General features: G+C 33.2%; 1 long non-coding RNA gene across 2 annotated transcripts in view; it reads right to left on the reverse strand.

The window, feature by feature from the left end:
- Positions 1 to 22,014, reverse strand: part of LOC137765258 (uncharacterized) — a 408,308-nt gene that overhangs the window by 85,809 nt on the left and 300,485 nt on the right. For both annotated transcript variants that reach the window (XR_011074138.1, XR_011074137.1), the window contains exon 4: positions 6,665 to 6,743. This is a non-coding gene — a long non-coding RNA (uncharacterized lncRNA). The remainder of the gene's footprint in view (positions 1 to 6,664; positions 6,744 to 22,014) is intronic.

Here is a 22,014-nt window from a genome sequence, read left to right on the forward strand (position 1 = left end):
TGTTCCCTCATCTGTTTTTTGGACAAGACTTTGTAGGATTGGTGTCATTTCTTCTTTAAATTTTTGGTAGAATTCACCATTGAGTAAAAGTAAGCTAGATATTTCTTTTTCAGAAGATTTTATCTAGAAATTCAACTTTGTTAAAGACTATTCAAGTTTCCTATTTTACGTTGGATGTTTTGATAGTTTATGGTTTTTGAGGAATGGCCCTTTTCTTTTTTGTTGTTGTTCAAATTGGATAATTTCTTGATCTGTCTTCCAGTTGGCTCATTATTTCCTCTGTCATATTCATTCTTCTGTTGAACTCATCTTTTAATTTTGATTACTGTATTTTTCAGTTCTAAGATTTTATTTTTTTCTTTATATCTTCCATTTCTGTCAAAATTTCTGTTTTCATTTGATTCAAGAGAATTTCTAATATCAGAGAATTTTTATGATATCTATTTTATAATCATTGCCAAATAATTACAATATTTGATATATCTTGGTTTTGCAGTCTGTTGATCTTCTTTTCTAATTCAAATTGATGTCTCTGGTTCTCAATATGGTGAATAATTTTGGAATATATTCTGGAAATATTAAGTCATATATTATAAAACTAGTTATGTTTATATCTTCTGTTTTAGTAGGTAATCTTCCTGCTAAAGTTCAGAATGCATGTCCTGGCCCACTTTGGGGGGCTGTAATTTAAATGTTGAGATTTCAAAACCTTTGCAGTGCTATTTTGGTCTGCTCTGTTCATGTGCTTTTCAATGAATGACTAATTAGAAGCATAGGCCACTCTGGAGTCTGCCCAGAATTTTATACACAGAATACTTTTCTTCAGCTCCCTTCTCTCCCTATGCCTACCTTCCACTTTCTAATTGGGTGGATGCTAGGTACTTCATCTTTGCTGTCATTCGGTTAGAACAAGCTTAGGGTAATAAGACTCCATTTTACTGTCTCCACAGTACATGATAGAGAGGTGAAAGAGTGCTGCTTCTTTGCTGATGCTCACTTAGTATAAAACTGGGATTATCCATATAGCTAACTCCACAGTTCCACAGCCACAGTGTTCAATGTGGAGCAGAGGGGATGCACCTCTGCTCATGTTAGTGCAGTGTGGTGATGGTTGATAGGGTTCTGACACACAGTCTCTCCAATGCATGGTGGGGAGAGGTAGGGATGCTACCTCCTAAGTGTAGAGCAGGGATGGAAGATAGTGTTCTGTCTACAGTCTCCAGGGCACACTGTAGGGAAGCAGTGAGGCACAACTTTTATCTTGTTATTACAGACCTGGAGGGAGGTCAAAAAAGTTATGTCTTTCAGGACATAAGTTTTCCCAGTCTTTGTTTAGGGAGACTATGCTTTCTTAGGGCTTTTTTAAAAAAAGTCTGTTACCATTGGCATTTCTAGTTTATGGGCTTCCTTAGTACCCAGCCTAGGATTTATTGGAAGCAAAAACAAACAAACAAAACATTTAGAATTCACTTCTAAGTCATTCCTCAAGTCACAAAATCCCTAGCTAGTTCTTTTTTCCACTTTCAGATTCCTCTGATATTTATTTCATCAGGATTTTTAATTGTAATTACCAGGAAAATTAAGGAAGAATGCACTTTTATGGAACTCCTTTTACGGAAGGGAAAGACCAATGTCTAATCAATTTTAAGGCCATATATTCAGTCCTAGCCTCATTTTCTGTTTTTCAGCATTTGCTAAATATGTGCTGTGTACTATTAGCACTCCTGGAGAGTTATAAAGGAAGTAGAAGACTTAGTTACAGCCCTCACATCTATTATGATCAAATTCAGTCAAAATATATTTACTGAAAACCTTTTGTTTGCCAGACAAATTTCTGAGGTGGGGATAAATATCATGGTCTAGTTAGGGAACAGACATTCAAACACATTATTCTATTGCAATGGGTTAATGATATACTTAGAAATGTTTTAAAAGATTACTGAAGCAATGAATATTTCTCTTTTTATATATATACATTAAATTAACCCTGTGACAATTGAGTTGGTTTTGGGAGTTAAACAGGAATTTGATAGACTACTTGGGAAATGAGATAAAGAACAAAAATGCAAATTTGCATACAATATATCTGCAAATTCATGTAACCAATAAAGTCTATACAGAGATATAATTTTTAGATGTGGGAGGAGGAAAGGGTAAGGAATAGGAGAAATGGCATAAATTGTATTGTGATTTGGCTTTTGGAGTAGTTTTTTAGGTGTTAAGATCAGTCATAGAGAAATGTAAACTATGTGAATTCAGTCCATAACATATACCTGAGTAAAAGCCATATGATTCTCTTACTATGGAGGTAGTCATGTGCTCTTATTTTGAGAATGGTGATAGGTAAGGAGCTCATTATCAGTCATTTAAATTTTACAAGTGTCTTAGTTCAGGCTGCTATAACAAAGTACCATAAACTGCTGGCTTATAAAAAACAGAAATTTATTTCTCACATTTCTGGAGGCTGGAAGATCAGGGTGCCAGCATTATTGGTTCTGGTGAACTCCCTCTTCTGGGATGCAGACTGGACTTCTCACTGTATCCTCACATGGTTGGAAAAAGGACTAGAGTGCTCTCTGGGGTCTCTCTTATAAGGGCACTAATCCCATTCATGAGAACTCTGCCCTCATGACCTAATTACCTCCCAAAGGCCCACTTCCTAATACCATCACATTGGGAGTTAGGATTTCAACATATGAATTCTGGAGGGGGACACAAAATTTAGTCTGTTGCAATATGAAAGGAAAATATGTAGCTACTAAAATTAAATATCAGACACACTCCCTGACTTCAGACTATACTACAAAGCTACAGTAATCAAAACAGTATGGTATGGGCACAGAAACCAACAAATGGATCAATGGAACAGAGTAAAGAGCTCAGAATAAACCCACACACATTTGCTTAATTAATCTATGACAAAGGAGTTAAGAATATACAATGGAGAAAAGACAGTCTCTTCAATAAGTGGTGCTGGGAAAACTGGACAGCTACATGTAAAACAATGAGATTAGAGTATTTCCTATCACCATATACAAAAATAAACTCAAAATGGATTAAAAACCTAAATGTAAGGCTGGAAACCATAAAACTCCTAGAAGAAAACATAGGCATTATGTTGTCTGACATAAGTCTTAGCAATTTTTTTTTTTTTTGTATCTGTCTCCTCAGGGAAGGGAAACAAAGGCAAAAATAAACAAATGGGACTTAACAAAACTTAAAAGCATTTGCACAGCGAAGGAAACCATCAGCAAAATGAAAAGGCATGTTACTGAATCAGAAAAGATATTTGTAATAATATGTCTGTTAAGGGGTTAGTATCCAAAATATACAAAGAACTCATACAACTCAATATCAACAAAGCAAACAACCCAGTTAAAAAGTGGGCAGAAGACCTGAATAGGTATTTTTCTAAATAAGACATACAGATGGACAACAGGAACATGAAAAAATGCTCAACATCACTAATAATCAAGGAAATGCAAATCAAAACCACAGTGAGATATTTCCTCATGCCTGTTAGAATGGGCATCATGAAAAAGACAAGAGATGCAAATTATGGTGAGGATGTGGAGAAAACAGAAGCCTTGTGCACTACTGATGAGACTGTAAACTGGTACAGTCACTATGGAAAACAGTATGAAGGATCCTCAGAAAATTAAAAATAGAACTACCATATGACCCAGCAATTCCACTTCTGGGAATACATCCAAAGGAAATACAAACACTATTCCAAAAAGATATTTGCATCCCTATGTTTATAGCTGCATTATTTACAATAGCCAAGATATGGAAGCAACCTAAGTTGCTTAGATGAATGGATATAGAAGATGTGGTATATATACACAATAAAATATTACTCAGCCATAAAAAGAATGAAATCTTGTCATTTGTGACAACATGGATGGACCTGGAGGGTATTATGCTTACTGAAATAAGTCAGACAAAGGAAGACAAATGCTGTATATTTTCACTTACCTGTGGAATCTAAAAAATAAAACAAATAAACAAATATAACAAAACAGAAACAGACTCATAGATACAGAGAATAAACTAGTGGTTATCAGAGGGGAGAGGAGTGGGGAGAGAGGCAAGATAGGTAGAGGGGATTAAGAGGTACAAACTATTAGGTATAAAATAAATGTCACAAGGATATAATGTACATCACAGGGAATATAGCCAATATTTTATAAGTTAATATTGGGTATAGTCTATAAAAATATCAAATCACTATGTTGTGCAACTGTAACTAATATGATATTGTAAGTCAACTATACGTCAATTAAAAAAAGAAAAAAAAAGAAAATGAAATAGTACAATACCTATATAATTCCATGCTCACTAGTGTATATGCAAAGTAAAGATAAATGAAAGTTAAAGAAAGCCATGGCAGTAACTCAAAGATAAATTAATTAATGTCAGAATCACTCTGACAGAATGACTCAGGTGACATGTCCATTGTTTAAAAGACCTGACAGAGGAAAAAATGATTACAATAATTCCTTACAGATATATAGTTTTTTAAAATTAAAAACAAACAAAAATAACCTTTAATTCTTAAGTGACTTAGGAACTATTTCCTTCTAGAAGGAAATTATAATTTATTTCTGAAAATGTCATGTCATTTTTAGACTCTAATCGTATTTGATATTAGATTGATTATAATAGGAGGAAGGCAAAAATCAACTTTTAAGAATAATTTTTATACTACAGTGACTTATATAATAAAGTTAATTTTGAAATAGTTGAGTTACCTGATTTTAAATAAACCAAGGTATTAAGATTAAAGATGTGGAAAATTAAATTTCTCCATAGTGTAATGGAATGGCTTACAATCTCTTTATTATATAATAGTAATCAAATAAGTCCATTTAAATCATATATTTATTTCTTAATATTTCACTAACTGATGACATGTTATGAACATTCACAATGTTTAGAAAGGTGAAATCTGCCACTCAAAAGTAGGAAACTGACTGTAACCGACATAAACCTCCACCTGCCACCTAAAAGCGTTAGGAGAAAGACAGTGGGTCCTGGAATAGAGAGGGCTTCTCTTGAAGTTATGTAGGAACATCTGCTAATGCTGAAGCTGCTATGGGTAAAAAAAGGAGAAAGACCTATATGGATCAATGAATCCGGCAGGGATATAAACCCTTGTTATAACAGGAGTGCATTTGGCTGTAAACAATAGCCAACCAGACTCACAGGGGCTTAAATACCTAGGGTGTTATTCATTTTACATGAGAAAATGTCTAAAGATAGGTTTTCTAGGGCTTGAATGACTGATTAAGGATAGCAGCAAGGGCTCAATTTCCTTCTATCTTCCTGCTCTACCATGTTTAATATGTCACCACCATTTTTAGTCTAAAAATAGCTGCTGTGTCTTTCATCATTGTGTCCATTGTCCAGGTAGAAAAAGAGGAAAGGATGAAAGGAAGAAGAGCAAGCACCTGAAGAGGTATGCAAACCAAGCCTGTCCCTATTAAAAGCTTTTCCAGAGCCCATACCTCCCACGCCCCAGGAAGATCCCTTATATCTTATTGGCCATAATGGGGACGTGTGGCCACACTTGGCTGTCATGAAGTCAAGGATCATGAGAGTCAGCGTGTACACCACTTCCGGAGAGAAAAGTAAAGGAGAAGAGACTATGAACTGCTTGTTTTTGAACAGAGGCAAACCATAGAGTATGCCACAGGGATGTGGATGATACTGTCAGGTGGTTGATTCAGAGTGAATTGATCTCAGAAACTTCTGAGCTCACCTTAGTGCCCTTGAACATTCTGTATTTTACATCACAAGAGCATACAAAATTTCCACATCTTCTGGAATATGTTTTATTACCCTAGGTCTGTCTTCTGGTCCAATAACTATTTAATAGAATCTAAAGAGATTAAATTACCCTTGGTCTCTAACTTCTGTTGATTAATTCTGCTCAGATTTATCCTCTCCTCTTGTTGTGTTAGTATCTGATTACGGCTCATTCTTAAATTTGCTTTTTGTCTAGCTATGAAAGTTTGATTTCTAGTATCTCCCAGTTTCTGTAGTATTTTGTCTCTGTTTCTCTCTGTGTGTTTGTTGCCTTTAACCTCTCTGTGTGGCTTTCTTGATTAAGCTGCAATTATGGCCATTTGTGGCTCCAAGGCTCACGTCTTTTCAGCTTCATCACTGGCGAGGAAGGGACTCTACTTTTTAATTCCCTATTTGAAATATCCTAGAGAAAGACTATTGACATTGTCTGGTCACACGCCCACCTCAGAAAACATGTGTAGTGAGGTTAATTGCACTGTGATGTGCCTAAGTACGTGTTCAACCATTTCCCTTAAAAAAGAGCTGGGAATGTCTAAGCAGAATGAGGAAAAAGTACTGATAAAATGAAAAAAATGATACACATTATTCCACCATATAAGATTCTATTTATATTTTTCTATGCTTCAAAAAATGCTATACAATAATTTCTTATGGTTGGTAAGGAGACGTGGCTTGACATACTTTTCTAAAATTTTGGATGAGTTCTCAATAAACAGCAAGTCAATGAAGCATGCCATAAATTATTCCCAGTTTCAAGGGAAATCCCTTTCTTTATCAAACCAGATTACAGGTTGTTAACTACAAAGAGTAGAACTGTGTTTAAAGATGATAATGGGAGCACATCCCATCTTACCTAGGATGAATAGAGGTATCAAGCCGTGTGGCTATGTAGTTTCTCAGGTCCTGTTCTTCTAAAGTAGACCCCGACAGTTCTAAAGAGAAAAGAGAAAAGATATTAAACATATTTTACACTTACTAAAATTGTGAGGTAAAATACTGCCTTTTAGCTGATAAATACTGAACTTGAGTGCGTGTTAGAATATCCCACATTTGTTAGTACTCTCTACCCAGAGTAACAGTTCCATTTTTGACATTCACTTTTAGGACTGTGACGATGAATTAGCAAAATATATTATTCCCATTTAGCTTCAGTTGAATCGCATTATCTCTGAGAAGTGAGTGTTATTGCAGTTTGATTGAGCAAGTGATATTTGGTGGTTTTCATTCTAGGTGGGCAGTAAATAATAAATACAGTGATTTACTGTCAAAAGTGTAAATGAAAGATGTTTCTAAATGCAGAAGAGCAGCAACACCTTTCATCTGAAAGCAATAATGTCTTAACATTTGTGTAAAACAATTATTGACAAAGCACTTCCACCTCTACTATAGCATTTAATTCTTAAAGTATGTCAGAGAGGTATGAAATGTTTTCTTCATTTTTAAAAAGAAAAAAAAATTGTTACCAGAGAAATTTACATACTCAAGATCCCCACCCATGAAATAAAGCCCAGAAACTCAAACCCAGGTCTTCTGATCCTAGTTCAGTCCTATTTTTCTACCACAGCTGTTCCTTTCAATGTAAGATGAAATATTCTGTCAGCTCTATGACAACGGCATGAAGGAACTTGAAGTAAAGTTATCTTTATGACAAAATCAGAGGATAATTTACTCATTCATTTCAATATTTATTGTGAATCAAGTATAAGTTTTATCCCTAGTGCCCAGAAGAATGTCTGACACATACAGTAGGTAAGATCAATGGATATGTATGATTAACGAATGGGTGAATGAATGAATGAGTGCTAAGTCAAGCAAGCACCATGCTCCACTCATGACAAGTTAAAGACCCTGCTTTCAAAAAACTTCCTAATTAGGAGACACATACATATCAATAAGAAAATGCCACGTGAAGTGAAAAATGCTGAAGTAAAAAAATAAAGATGTTTTGAGAGCACTTAAGTGATGGATAAATTGAGCAAATCTTCACTGAGGAGGTGATATTTGAGGTTGACCTTGAAGAACTAATAAGATTTTCCCTCACAGAGAGAGGGAACATCATGCTCAAAAGTAAAGGTCAGGGAATGTGAGGCTGCTAATTGAGCAGCTTGGGTCAGAGGAGCTTGAGACAGCAAGCAGTGACTGTGCAATGTTACTGGCACCTTGTGAAGGACATGTGTACCCCATGGTGATAAATGAATTTGTATTTTAGAACATTAACCCTGGTGGGAGCAGGGAGGATTGAGTGGAGTAAGGAGAGCTGTTAACCAGACATTTTATGTCTGGTTTGAACGTGAGAGAATAAACTCCTGAACCAGTGTAAAGAGGGTGAAGGTGAGGAGATAGATTCCAGTTCTGTGAGGCTTGAAGCTTATACAAATTTCAGGGCTCTCTCTCTTAAAAAAAAAAGTGTTCAAAATTACAAGTACAAAATTACGTATAAAAGCAAATATTTATTTATAATGAGGAAAATAATCTGAAATCATTACTAAATTTAAAGGGCTGACAAATGCTACAAATTTCATAATATCCAGAAAAATAGCATATATCTATGAACTACCTTCCTGACACAGCTCTCTATATTAAAGATATATAAACTTTTTAGATGCATACTCTTTAATATCTTCATATGACAAACATTTATTATATTAGTACTATATAAAAGGCTATTATACAAATTAGAATAGTATTTTCTGTGGAGAGATTAGAAAGAAATTAAGATTTCTTTCTATTACAGTTGATCAATTTTTTAAAAATTGATAGTTTAGATACAAAAACCATGTGGCTTTACACACAGTTGAATTTGTTTCTTATAGTACTGCTACAGGTTGTGCCCTACACACAGGAATTCTGATAAATTTTATTTCAAGTGTCTTTCATCAAAAGAAGGAAGAAATAGAGTATGGCAAGTTTGTAATTGTACATGTTGCTATAAATCCTATTTCTAACCGGAAATAACTTTTGTTTTGATTAGGCATTTTATGGGAATCAAATATCTCTTTAAAATTACATATGTTTGAAAACTGGAAGAATTTTCTATATATTAGCTTCTAGTTCTATACATGTTTAAACATATTTTTCCTCCATTCTCATGGTTTTAGTGCCAGATGCCAGAGGATACTTTCATACAGTGACACATTTATATCTTTTCGACTTCCTACTGTTAATGCTGGGTGGGTCAGCAGAGTGTGTTGTAGAAGTACTTCTGGAAGCCATTCCTACAGCAGGAATGCTGACAATTATATAACCATTTATAGAAGTGACTGTAAACCACATTGATATATTCCAATAAACCAAAAATGAAATATTTCCAATTCAACTGCCCCTTAGCTGGATTCCAAACATGCTTTGTTGTCACCCTAACACTACTTAACATAAATGGAAGTGTCAGGAGGGGCAATCACTGTGGAGACAGTCATCCTAACTGATTGTGATGCTTTTGAAAATTTTAGAAAAACATGAATATATGAACACATTTGTAAGAGCGCCTCTCCGAGTGTTGGAAGGGGTTTGTGCATGCAAGATGCACCAAAATTTACACTACATTAGTTTATGGTGAACCTGCCTCTAGAGGATAAAACCTGCTTCTGGAAACTGGTTGGATATGAAGGATGAGAGAAACAGGTATCATGGAAAGCTGATGGGTTTTTCTAGTTTATAATACTGGTTAGATGATAATATGATAAATCCTGCTTCTGGAAACTGGTTGGATATGAAGGATGAGAGAAACAGGTATCATGGAAAGCTGATGGGTTTTTCTAGTTTATAATACTGGTTAGATGATAATATGATAAACAACAAAAAGAGGTAACCAGTTTTGCAGGTTTGATTGTCCCAGTTTAAGCACTAAGAGTCTCTCACCCTGGAAACACCACCCCAGAATGCAAAAATATCAGTTTTTAGGTGAGGAAGGTTAGGGAGAAAGTATCAAACAGAAAAGGCAGCCCCCCAAAATAGGGACTTAAAGAAACACTGCTTTTAGTGCCAAATGAAGATAGCATAGATTATCTGCCTTTCACAGTTGCGACTGTTTTTACCTCTGACCACTGATGTGGTAACTATGACTTTCATTTCGCAATAATGGATCATCTTTTATTGGATCACTCCAAGTGATGAAATTTCAAGGTGAAACTTTAGTGCTTTGTAATGGTGAGCATTAATAACCTGTCTTTGACTTGGTCAAAGGATGTTTCAGGATGCAAAAAGATCTTACTAGAAAAAGGCAGTGAAGTTAAACATGACTTTTCTAATTGCTTTACAAAAACTCTCACTTATTTGGAATTCAGCTTTGATTTACCAAATTCAAATTACCTTTGTGCTTTAAAACAATTTTCCCCGAGAGTTATCTTATGATAACATTCAATGTGCTTTGGAATGTTTAAAATGATGACATTTTAGACATGGAGAGCCTATATGCTAAATTTATAAATGCAAAGGGCCTGACTGATATTTGGCATACCAAAACAAGCCTGCAGAAATAAAGGAGAAGAACATTTTAGGACAGCCAGAAATTAATCCCTATAAGTCCAAAGATTTGCTGTTGCTAGTAAGTAAAATCCTAAATAATCCATGTTCAAACACTTTCATTGAGAGGATATTTACATTAAAGTCATCACATTTGATGGATACCAGGAATCAGTGTAATGTGGTCTTGATATGAGCAGAGCTGCTTGTCAAAGAGAATTTCATGTTTGGCTGTATTCAGTTTTAGTACTACGTAAAAGAATAAGGGTATGTCCTAAATCTTAAAGGCAGTTCAAAGAAGTATTATTCAAAAAGGGAAAAGAAAAATATTCTACTTTCTCATAGGACAGAAAGAAGCATGCCGATGTCATATTTTTTAAATTAAATATGGGTAATACCTATTAGTCTGTATTTTCTTTTTTTAAACTGTCTCACATTTCAGTCTATTAAGAGCACATAAAAATACAAACTGCAAAATTTAAATTCCCAAAAAAGGCTTGAAAAGGAATTAAAATAAATTGCTATGTAAGACGACAGGAAGAAAATGATAAACTATAAACAATTGTTATTTTTCTTCACGCATATTATCTGTTTAATTTATTGCTGTTTTGTTTAAATTATAGCATTTATATAACAGAAAAGTGAATAAGAAGTAAAAATCTATGAACTTGTTTTGATTCATAAATAAATAATTCTATAGCTTTGAAAATCTATAGACATCTATATGAAAATTTTTGATAATACCATTTGGAAAACTGAGCAATTTTTAAAGAACCCCAAATTTCTATGCTTTTGAATACATAGTTTTGATTAATCTATTTATAAATATAAAGATCAGAGTAAATATAGCTTCATTAAAATGATATAAACCACTATAGTATATATGTAAATAAATATGTTTTTCCTTATAACATATTTTAAATGTTATTTTGTCCTTCTAAATTTTGAACTTTCAGTTTTTATTTTCATGTAATATCCTACAATACAACAGATATTGATTATTTTGTTCACTTCAGAGACTGTTTTATTATCTCAATGTTTTGGCTTAAAATACTACAGATTTTTCTTTGTAGGCAATATTCTAAGGTTAATATTTAACATTCTGTGTGTGATTCTGGATTAAATCAATTAAGTCAGCTATTTTATGACTGAGTATCTCTGATATACTTGCTTTTAGGTCTAAGTACTAAAGAAAAACAAAAGCTGTAAAAAAGCAATGCTGAATATCCCCTTACATGCAAATGGATTATGTTTCCATATTGTTAAGTATCCAGCATGTTTTAGAGCCACTAAATTAATAAATTTAAAATTATATTTCAATGATATATAATTTAACTCTCTTAAGCATATATTTGAGTTTCTTGAAGAGCTGTATTCATAATAATTAATTAAAAGAAACTATAAATTAAATGCTTCATCAAATATTAACAATTTTACAATTTGACAATTGAATGTTAATGATTTCAAATGAGAGGCAATCATCAAATTTATTCTAAAAGATACAGAAGTCAAATCATTCTAAGAAGAGTTCTGATGAAATTTTTGACTGGGATCTGGCTCCTGGTTACATTGAGGTACAGGTTAAATTATTCTTTGTTAGTTTTCTCTCAGTCATTTTGGGGATCTCAAGTCCCCCGAGGACTCATAGACCTTTAAGTAGAGCACAACTAAAGAACAGAGGAAGAAAGGAATGGAGGGAACAAAATGACACAATCAGAAGGTCTGGCTTTCAGACACAGATGTATCCCTTTCTTACTAGATAATCTTAGCTGAGTCATTCTTGGAGCTTGAATGATTTTACTTACAAAATGGAAATAATAATTCATAATTCATACAATTTTTGAGAGGAATCATTGAGATTACACTTGTGAAATGCCTAATGTGAAGTCTGGTGCCTGAATGATATTTAATGTGTGTTCATTCTTCATTCTTTCAGTTATTCACTTCTGAATTATTATTCATGAAACACTTCTGTTTTTTAGTCCCTAGAACCAAGTCTCAGTCCCAGGTTGGATTTTTTTCATTCCTTCTTTTCTCTAGCATGACTTAACTATTTGGCTTGCATGTAATTATTTCACTCCTAGCTCTCCTATAGAAAGAGGAGCATTTTCTAAAATACCCTATTTTTTCTTTCTCTGAAACACACATAAGATATCACAAGATTTTGGAAAGTAATGATAACAATGGATATTTCTGAACTTTTCTCAACAGTGTATTGGCATAGGCTTCTCTCTAAACTCCCCTCCTAAATGTTATTTGAGAAAGCTCTAGTTCTTTTCATGTTATCAATCATTTTAGCACAATCTTATGTCAATAATTGAATTTTATTGATGAGTAAAATTTATCATTCTTCAGTCCAAAACCGGTTCCTCATGAAAGTTATGCCAAAACTGGGATCCCCAGTCTTCTCCAGATATGCTTCTTAGATTTATATCATGATATTATCCTTTTTTCCCTTCCTAACCTTTTCTACCACCTCATTTATTTTTGGTTCTGGACTCAATGAATTTCTACCTTGTAGATTCCTCAAAACTCTTCAATCCTGCCTTTGGCTAGTCTCTGGATGAAGAATGAAGTCTCTGTTTTAGCTTTTCAAATTTCCTCTGACCTAAATGTTGTCTACTTTGCCCCTCCTGAAACCCTTCACGGTCTAGTTCCTGGAAGCTCTACCCTCTCTTCTGACCTGTTTCACCTTTCTGTGCAGTTTTCCCATTTCTAATCAATGTTAAAGTCAAAGTTAGGGCTGTGCTATCCATGAAGCTGTGCGCCTTTTTATATTATCAATAGTATAAACTAGTCTTACTAGTTGTCAGCATGCTCTTCTTGTTTTAAAGCTCATTCCTTTTCAAGGCATTCATTCATTCATTTTTTTTTATTAAAGTATAGTTGCTGTACAATATTATATAAGTTACTATTCATTCTTTCTTAACAAACATTTTTAAGCTCATTCTTTATTCAGATCCTGGGCTAGGTGGTCCAGTCTTAAGAGAAAAGCAAAACAAAATAAAATATAGTCACTAACCACAAGGGGTTCTCAATCCAAAGGTAACTTACTATCAGTTAATTTGTATTCCTCTTGATAAATAGTGTGCTGAAAGCAATCACAGGATGCTATGTATAGAAGGGGAAAATAACCCAGAAAGCTTCAGGAGATACCCAAATGGAGTAGATTTAGTTTGGTGAAGAAGTGGAAAAGGTCATTTCAGAACATCATGTACAAATGCATGGCAGTGTGAGGGGCCATGTTTCTTTAAAAGGATTTGTAAATCATTTACTGAGCTGAAGGGAAAAGTACATTTGAGAAGTTTAGGAAATATTCAATGAGAATATTGAAGGGGCCAATATGGAGGACTGAAGGCAATAATGTTCATTATGGGAAATTAACTTGAAGGATTACTATACGTATTTTTGCTTTTATATTCATCCTTCTTAATTTATCTTTGCCAAGCATTGTCTCCTCTTTGTCTCATTCTGCTTTCACAATCAGATAATCTAATCTACACTATAGTGTTATTGACTTGAAATGGCTAATACATTATCTCTCCAAGTACCAACTACTGCATAGTTTTATCTCCTGGAAATGCCAATGTTTTAACATTCACAAAATTTACTACTAAGGGTGAAATTTTAGCCACTAGGTCTGTATTAGAAATTGTTTTAAGCATTAAGTCTTTTCCAACACTGGAAATAATTTCTGCTTCCTATTTCTGTCAATTTCATGCCTGTAAACATAACATATACTAGAAGATTGGATCTAAATTGTAACAAGACTTATTCATCCCACACTTGTAGACTGAGGCTTTAACCATCATTTGTGGAACTTTAGAAGTTCCATATTACATATAGATTTAATAAAGTGTTTTGATTTTTAGTTGATATTATGTATATTTGGTAGTTTGTATCTTCTAAAGATTTGGCCCCTTTCATCTAAATTACCAAATTTGGAGTTATTTGTAGTAATTCTTTATTATATTTTTAATGTCCATGAATCTGGTAGTCGTGACCTCTTTTCCTTATCTGATATTATAATTTGTGTCTTCTTTTTTTTGTGTGTGTGTGTGTGTCTTCTTTTTTTTTATTAGCTTGGCTAGACATTTAGCAATTTTATTTATCTTTTCAATTTAAAAATTTTTAGATCCCTTAATTTTCTCTATTGTTTTCCTCCGTATATAATGGTATACAATGGTTCTTTGACTCTAAAAAGACTAATACACAAGAATCTGAGGGGGTAAATAAAATATTTTTATGCTCTGAAATGAGATATTCAACAAGGATCATGTATGTGCACACAAACACACATGAGAATGGATGAGAGGAGAGTTGCTAATGCATGCACTTAATTTACTGTGGGCTACACTGCTCTGTCTTGTTCAATCCACTTTCAATTTTTAACTTATTCTGCAATTATTTCAGGAAAACCTGCTATGGTCCTGGCATTCTTCTAGTGTCTGGGAATGTGCAGCAAACAAGTGGCCAATCTATGAACAGATGGAGCTTAAATTCTAGTATAGTGTATAGAAACTATAAACTATAAACTAAGAAATAAACATTAGATTGTAATAAGTACTATGAGAAAATAAAATGAGGAATGTAAATAGGTAATTAGGGAAGGGCTGTTATATAGAGACTGGTATTGGGAGGTCTTTCTGATAATAATATTTGACCTGAAGAAGAAAAACTGAACCATGTGGATTAATGGGTAACACTATTTTAGAAGGAGAAGGAAGCAGAAAGTTCATGAAGTGGAGAAAGCCTGGTGTGTTCAAGGAACATCAAAGAGTGGGTGGCTCCAACAAATCTACTAATGTTCACTAAAATTAAAGAGGAATAATTATTAAGACATCATAATAGAGTAAATCCTTGACAGAGCCCAAACTCAGAATTGAGCACCCATTCCTAACTTTCTCTAGAAATGTGATAGGTATTTAAGCTCTGGCATCTATCTGCATGATATACAGGGGTTGGATGCTAAAGTCAGGCCAGTAGGAACACTGTCTAATCATTTACATAGTCCTCTTTCATTAACCACTATGGATTAAATAGTTATCTTAAAGGGAGGTTGGTTTGGAAGGGGATGGTCTGGTACCTGCATAGAGACTTTAACTTTTTTTTTTTACACTAGTAGTTGAGTCGTTCTCAAATTTTCATGTGCATAAACATTACTATACACAATTGTGTACACAAAATTAAATTATAAAGACATAATGTGTGGATAGCCAAGAAAAAAGGAATTTTGCAATGTACAATTGTTGTAATAGATTTTGTCTTTAGAAGTTTACTTCTAAATATGTTGCGACACCACTGTAGTTAATGGAAACAGAACCCACTTCCTCTTAGATAGTGTAAAAATTATTGCTTATGAAAACTTTAAAATACATATTTAAACTAGGGAAGCAAGGTATATCCTCATAAGAATTTTTATGTTAATAATACAAAAATATTTTTAATGTCATATGTTTTAATTTATTAAGAAAAAGTTAAATATTAATAAAAATGAAAGAAAATAAGTAAAAATCTGTCAGTGGGCTTTATAACAATTGTTTACAATAATAGTTTACAACGATTGCAAATTTAATAATGGCATGAATTTTCCTTCTTGTTGAATGCTATTTAAACCAAAAATGTAATAACTTGGTGATACTATTTAATGAAATGATGCACTGCTCTACTTTATCTCTATAGGCCACAAGAAAATTTAAATTTTACTGGAAGGACCAGTTTGTATTGATCAGTAAGCACAGATACTGTCACTGGTATTTCTTAGAATGGGTTACTTTGCAGTGTAAAATAGTCAAGAAGTCTGCCCCACTTTACTAAACCCTATATCTAAGTCTCATTCTTCAGTGGTGGATGAAGTGTGTGTTTTGTTTGTTTTTTTTTTCTCCCAGTGTAGCTATCTTCTAGTGGATATTTACTAAGAACTTAATCCTGTGTACATGGACCACTGTACTGGCTACTAAGAATATCTCTAACGTACAGGAGCTTATGGCCTAGTGCACGACAACCAGAAGACAGTTGGTTATAAGGTGATATATGTGCAGATGAATATAGTAAGTCCCCTACATACGAACGAATTCTGTCCTGAGAGCACATTCATAACTCTAATTTGTTCTTAAGTTCAACAAATTTAGCCTAGGTACCCAGCTAACACAATTGGCTATATAGTACTGTACTATAATAGGCTTATGAAACTTTTCACACAAATAATACATAAAAAACAAACACAAAAAATAAAGAAAACATTTTTAATCTACTGTACAGTACCTTGAAAAGTACTGTAGTACAGTACAACAGCTGGCATACAGGGGCTGACATCGAGTGAACAGGCAAGAAGAGTTACTGACTGGAGGAGGGAGAGGAGGTGGCAGGTGGTAGAACTGAAGGGTCATCAGCAATAGGAGGTGGAGGGCAAGCTGCAATTTCACTCATGCCTGACGCTGATGGAATGCACGTTCGCCTCTTTGAAAGTTCGCAACTTGAAGTTTCGTACGTAGGGGACTTACTGTATGGTCTTAGGCAATGAAATAACTTTGTATTTTTTTCTTTTAAATAACTAGTGGAGTTAACTGACTTCATACATTTCAATTTATTGATACATAGAAGTGACTATGAATGAAAAGAAGGAGAAATGTGCAATAGAAAATATCTTTTTTTTTGGACTGTTGTTTGCTTTAACCTAGACATTGATTTTTGACAGGAAGGAAGACTGTGTCTAGTCTCTTCAGTGGCATGCACTTGAAGGACACATGTGGCAGCGTTATGAATCCCTGTAATATCTGCACATTTAGTAAACTGCAGTAGTTGCTGAGTGATTGGGGATTGTCAGTAACACCTTTCGTGGTTCTCCAGAGAACTACCATCCCACTAGATAGTGTGGGTTTGGATATTCACCGCATATATTTTATATCTACCACTCATGGAACATTGCTACACATATAAAGTAGACACTCAGGAATGATTGAGAAATTGAATTAATTATATTCTCACTCTTGTTCATATATCTAAGTTCCCCTCAAGTTATATGACTTTTCTATCTCCCACTAATTTTTATTGTTCAGAGATAAATTTTGTTAGATAAATTCTTACATAAAACATTCACAGGTAAAATTTACATCAATTACTATTTAACATCCATTAATCTCCTATGACAATGATAACATTAACTCTTACTAAACATTATGAAAATATTATTTCAGATCCATTTATACCGATCAGAATACACATTGGAATTAATTCCAAAACCAATTAAAAACCATAACCTAGAAGTTAACAATTAACTCTGCCTTCAGCTGAGTTTAATAAAATTAAATCTTTGTAAATATGGATGTAGTAAGTTGTATTTTCTAATGATTTATATCTGATGTCATGCATTATATGCCTAACAACTGTCTTTTCTTTTCATAAATGAAACCTCTACTTTTGTATTAATAATTATAATACTGACTCAAATATTGATCAAATTCTTATTAATCTCCATACATATTTTGTATTAGTTTATTAGTGTTTGGTTATCATACAGGGTCTTAAAAGGCATGTGTTTGAGAATTTTTGATTAGTAAAGGAAAAATAATTTGAGATTTAGTTATTTAATAATACAGAAAGAATATATACATATATATGCATGAACATATACTTATTATGTATCATACACTATGCATACAGTTGGATTTTTTATATATTAGCATTTCTATCACATTCTCAGTCATTAGTCATGAGCTCAAAGCTATTCATTCAGCTAGAGATTTAGCTCAAAATTGGATTCTAAGAGGCAAGAATGGATTTTGTCTCAAATTTTTGGTTCAATGTTAGTATGTTATTTTTGTTGTTTTGTTTCTTTTGATCAACAGAATAAATCAATTTTCTCAAAAAAGAAATTATATAAAAATGAATAGCATGTCACAACTTTTCATTTACTTATTTTTTCTTCCTGTGTTGCAATACAGAATATTGTTAGAATTTATTACACAGAAAAGGAAAATTAATTCTGAAAAACTTCCGAATTTAGCACACAGAGACAAACCTGCCTAAAATATTACTTTATTAAACTGCAAAATTTCTTTGAATATTTAACTGGCCACGACATCAAATACAACTCGATTCTCTTGAATTAAGCCCACATTTGCACATATTGTGGTGAAAATCCTTGTGGAAAATTATCACAAAAGCATAATTTGAAGGCATGAACTATATATTAAAGGTAACTGGCAATTATTTTCTTATTTTACAACTGATTAATGTTGTGCACATATACATACACATAAACATCTGTATATATATATGATTATATGCATTTATTCATGTATAATCATAAACGGATGATTATTGGTTAAGAACTCTTAAAAAGTGTACTTAAGAAGCCTTTTACAACAGTCAGCATCTTTAAGATAGAAAACTTGCACATCCAAATAATGAAATCAGAAATTAATTATTCAATTTTTTTAAAAGATTTTTTTGATGTGGGCAATTTTTTAAAGTCTTTATTGAATTTGTTACAATATTGCTTCTGTTTTTTTGGTTTTTTAGCCACAAGGCACGTGGGATCTTAGCTCCCCGACCAGGGATCAAACCTGCACACCCTGCACTGGAAGGCGAAGTCTTAACTACTGGGCCACCAGGGAAGTCCCCTAATTATTCAATTTAGATTATACCATATATGTGCTTTGCCCTTCTTTTTTCCTTCCTCATTATTTTAGACTGACTGTAATAATATGTCATTCATAAACTAAATCATAGTAATATGATATTCCAATGAGTTTAAATCTTAAATCTTTAAAACTTAAATCTTCATTACTTCTATTCATGGAATGTCCTGTAATTTATGACAGTGTATGTTTATATCATTGTTTGTGTTTGCCTTTGTAGTTTAGAAACCTTAAAATTCCACAGTGACCTTCCTCAGTGCAGGAGGGCCTCTCACAGGTAGACCTTGAAAGCCATTTGGTTTTAGTCTCACCTTTACAAAGGCCCCAAATTTGGATTATTAACTATTGAGAAATTAAGCATAAGATCATTGTATTTGTGGGTTTATATGTGCTAAAATGGTTAATTTCTTACTTATAAACATTTTAAATGAATCATAAATTTAACCGTATTTTCTATGTCTTCATGTTTTCAAGCATATTAGTTAGTAATCCATAAAAAGCATGAATGGCCTAGTTGTCTATTCAACTCAGATTATCATTGTATATCAGCTAAAATTTCATAGGGTAATGCAACTGAGACATGAGATTTAAACTTTTCTACCTCTCAGAAATGTTTACATTTTAACGATGTCAGAAACCAAGTAAAAGGGGAGATAAATTTTCACAGATTATTAATTCAGGAAAACTACATAGGAGATGGAGTTCAAAAATTTACCAGAAGAACACCAGAAAGTTATTTCTAAGAGAGTTGAAATGTCTTACTTCCATTACTCCCAAACTAGTTGATGTCAGTCTTGGAATTATTATTACTTACAATTAGAATTCTTTAGGTTATATGCTTCTTCTAAAAACCCAAATAATTTAATAAAAAAGTATTTGCCTCTCCCATCATATCTTTCACAGTAAATATGTAACACAGTGATAGAGATTTGGAAGACACAACAATTTATTCATGTAAACCACTAAACATAAGAATGACCAAATTTGGTACACTGAGTTTTGTATTGAATTAATAAATACCTGATAATTACTCTAATTTAGTTCTTTAAGTAATAAATCATTTTCCTGGAGAAAGAAAATTTTTATGGACTAGAATAATGTAGACTTTATCAGCATATATATATTAACATTTTTCAATGCACCTGGTCTTGGAAAGAGTTCAGTTTTCTTTCATAGTGTCTTGCATCTCTCCATATAAATTATAATGATCAGACTGTTGTGACACTCTTCAAATTCAAAATGATTTTCAACTATTAATAAATCTTAGCCCTACGGTGTAATTAAATATTAAGAAGTGTGATTAAGAAGGTTCATAAACCACCTAATTTCTGGGAACCTACAAGAATTTACTATTACATAAAGATAAAGTTCTTATAGCAATGAAAAAGAGAACTTGCATATCATTTCTTTGAACGTGTACTACCAAAATGTGAAGACATTCATTAGGTGTTTGTTTCTTATCACTGACATTAGTAGAAGTGGAGCAAATATGTCTAATATATATAAGTAATATATATTTTATGCTTGTAACTTTTCAAACTCTGTATTGATTTAAGAGAAGAGTTCTAAGATTTGAGAAACTAGATAAATGAATAGTTCGCATATCTCTTAGCATAGTTCTCTGGAACATCAATCATTTCTATAGCACTCTGTGCTGAACTTGGAAAAAGAAAATTAAATATTAACATTCCTAAGAGTACCTGAAGTACAAGAATTCTGGGTGGTTGATTGAAAAGATATGTGCATTAGTTAAAATCAAGCAGATAGAAATGTAGATTTTTTTATCTTTTTGGTTGGAGTTGTAAAAATTTTAAAGCCCGACACATTTTAGTCCTGATGGAATAGAATATTATCCAAATTCTATGCTTATAAAGACTATAAAAGAGCAGAGCTAAGATTATTTTCTTTCTGAAAAAAAAAAAAACAGTTTTGTCTATACTCAAAGAATACGAGAGTCTTTGCTTGGAAGATTGTGAGAGTAGGAAGATCACACAATTTGAATATACCAAAGGGAATAAAAAGAAAAACTTGATAAGGCTGCTGAAAATAACTTCATTTTAAGCAAATTGCATTTTTATGTTCTTGTCAGATGAGTTTGTAAAAAAAGAATTACATATTTTCAACCAAACAGACTAGCATGGCATTTAGTTTTTTAAAAAATATGTGAGTAAATAAGACCTTGTACTGACAAAGTATATGACTAGTTTAACTGAACTTCTCTATTTCACTTTCTTGTACTGTTATAGTCTAAGTTAGGCAAGGATATACACCAAGCTTGGGGAGATCTGATCCACTTCTGGAATGCCAGTGTGAGGAGCTCTGCAGACCAACTCCTCAACAAAACAACCATAACTGGTAAAGATTATGAAAAACAACCTGACCACTTAAGTATCTGTAATTGTCCTAAGGGCATACAGCAAATAAATAAACATTTATTCAAGAGAATCTGCAAAAATTCAGTAAGAACCATAAGAGTATGTGACACTCGTGTCTGTTACAGACACAAATATGATTTGTTTGCACCTCCTCCAGCCCTGCAGTCAGCATGATAGAAGCTCTACTATAGGAGTGTATGACCAATAAAATGAAGTTTGCTCTCCCCTAGCTCCCATTCAAGGACTATAGCACTGTATTAGTTTCCTGAGGCTGCTATAATAAATTACCATAAACTTGGTAGATTAAAACAACAGAAATGTATCCTGTCCTGATGCCAGAGTCCAAAATCAAGATGTCAAAAGAGTTGCACTAACTTTAACTGCTCTGGGTGGGGAAGAATCCATTCCTTATTTATTTATTTTTTTCCAAATTCTGATATCCTATTTCCTGCTGTGGAATTTCGGAAGTCTGACAACTTTCTCTTTTTTCATTTTGTTCTGTCTCTGTCTCTTTCAGTACAAGCTGGCAGTATTTCTACTGATATAACATTCTCTAAAACCTTGTGGGTCTCCTGTGTATGTCATGAGAACTCACACTATTAGAAAAAAAGGTCCTCCACAGATCTTTCTTGGATTATTCCATTCCTATTCCTGGCTTCTGTTGAGATGGTTGAGTGGATCTATGAACAACACACCTAATCTCTTTAATTAATGCTTGTCCAGCT

The sequence above is a fragment of the Eschrichtius robustus genome, chromosome 5 (genome assembly GCF_028021215.1).
Source record: "Eschrichtius robustus isolate mEscRob2 chromosome 5, mEscRob2.pri, whole genome shotgun sequence".
NCBI classification, from domain to species: Eukaryota; Metazoa; Chordata; class Mammalia; order Artiodactyla; family Eschrichtiidae; genus Eschrichtius; species Eschrichtius robustus.